The 1,218-nt window shown below is 45.2% G+C and overlaps 1 non-coding gene across 1 annotated transcript; it reads left to right on the top strand.

Annotated features, from left to right (window-relative positions):
- Positions 1 to 891: 891 nt before the first annotated feature.
- Trnat-ugu (transfer RNA threonine (anticodon UGU)) lies at positions 892 to 966 on the top strand. Its single transcript has one exon. It is a non-coding gene; the product is annotated as a tRNA-Thr (tRNA).
- The last annotated feature ends 252 nt before the right edge of the window (positions 967 to 1,218 follow it).

Raw genomic sequence — 1,218 nt, 5'->3', positions numbered from 1 at the left:
ATGACAGCGCCACTAAAGCAGAGTTATTAAACGCGGATTTCTGAAACTCTTCCACTAAAGAAGACGAAGTAAACATTCCTGAATTGCAATCAAGAACAACTCCCAAGATGAGAAACATAGAATTAGACATCATAGGTGTAGCAAAACAGCTTAAATCGCTTAATGAAGGCAAGGCCTCCGCTCCAGATTGTATACCAGTGTCAGGTTCCTTTCAGAGTATGCTGATGCAATAGGTCTCCACATCTAGCAATTACGTACAACCGCTCGGTTCTAGGCGCTACAGTCTGGAACCGCGCTACCGCTACGGTCGCAGGTTGGAATCCTGCCTCTGGCGTGGATGTGTGTGATGTCCTTAGGTTAGTTAGGTTTAACTATATATGACAGTAGTATCTGTTCCCGAAAGAACACATACCGTGGATGACCATGCAGCTTTGCTAGAAGTGAAATGATAATTAAATAGACACCCTAGCTGCAAACAGGCGTTGATATACTTCACTGGGGACATGTCGAAAATGTGTGCCCCGACCGGGACTCGAACATGTCCCCAGTGAAGTATATCAACGCCTGTTTGCAGCTAGGGTGTCTATTTAATTATCATTTCATTTCTAGCAAAGCTGCATGGTCATCCACGGTATGTGTTCTTTCGGGAACAGATACTACCGTCATATATAGTTAAAATATGGCTTCCCGGCCATTGACCTTCTTGTGTGAACGCACACGCGATGCCCGAACTTGTACGGGACTTGGTAGATTAATCTGCCACGAGTAATGAGTATGATGGGCAAACATCTATTAGGCGCACTACGAATGTAGTGGTGTGGACATGTTGGGAATGTGGATCTCACGGGGAGCGTGCAAGGGATAAGTCACTGCAGACGCACTATCCTCTGTGCCCTCGGTGGCTCAGATGGATAGAGCGTCTGCCATGTAAGCAGGAGATCCCGGGTTCGAGTCCCGGTCGGGGCACACGTTTTCAACATGTCCCCAGTGAAGTATATCAACGCCTGTTTGCAGCTAGGGTGTCTATTTAATTATAATTTCATTAGTTAGGTTTAAGTAGTTCTAAGTTCTAGGTGACTGATGACCTCAGAAGTTAAGTCCCATAGTGCTCAGAGCCATTTGTACCATTTTTACAACTGCTCGCTCTTAGAAGAATCCGTACCTAAAGACTAGAAAATTGCTCAAGTCACACCAATACCCAAAAAGGAAAATAGGAGT

Source organism: Schistocerca nitens, chromosome 2 (assembly GCF_023898315.1).
Source record: "Schistocerca nitens isolate TAMUIC-IGC-003100 chromosome 2, iqSchNite1.1, whole genome shotgun sequence".
NCBI lineage: Eukaryota > Metazoa > Arthropoda > Insecta > Orthoptera > Acrididae > Schistocerca > Schistocerca nitens.
Note: the sequence above shows the minus strand (reverse complement) of the source record. Positions and strands in the feature narration are given on the sequence as shown.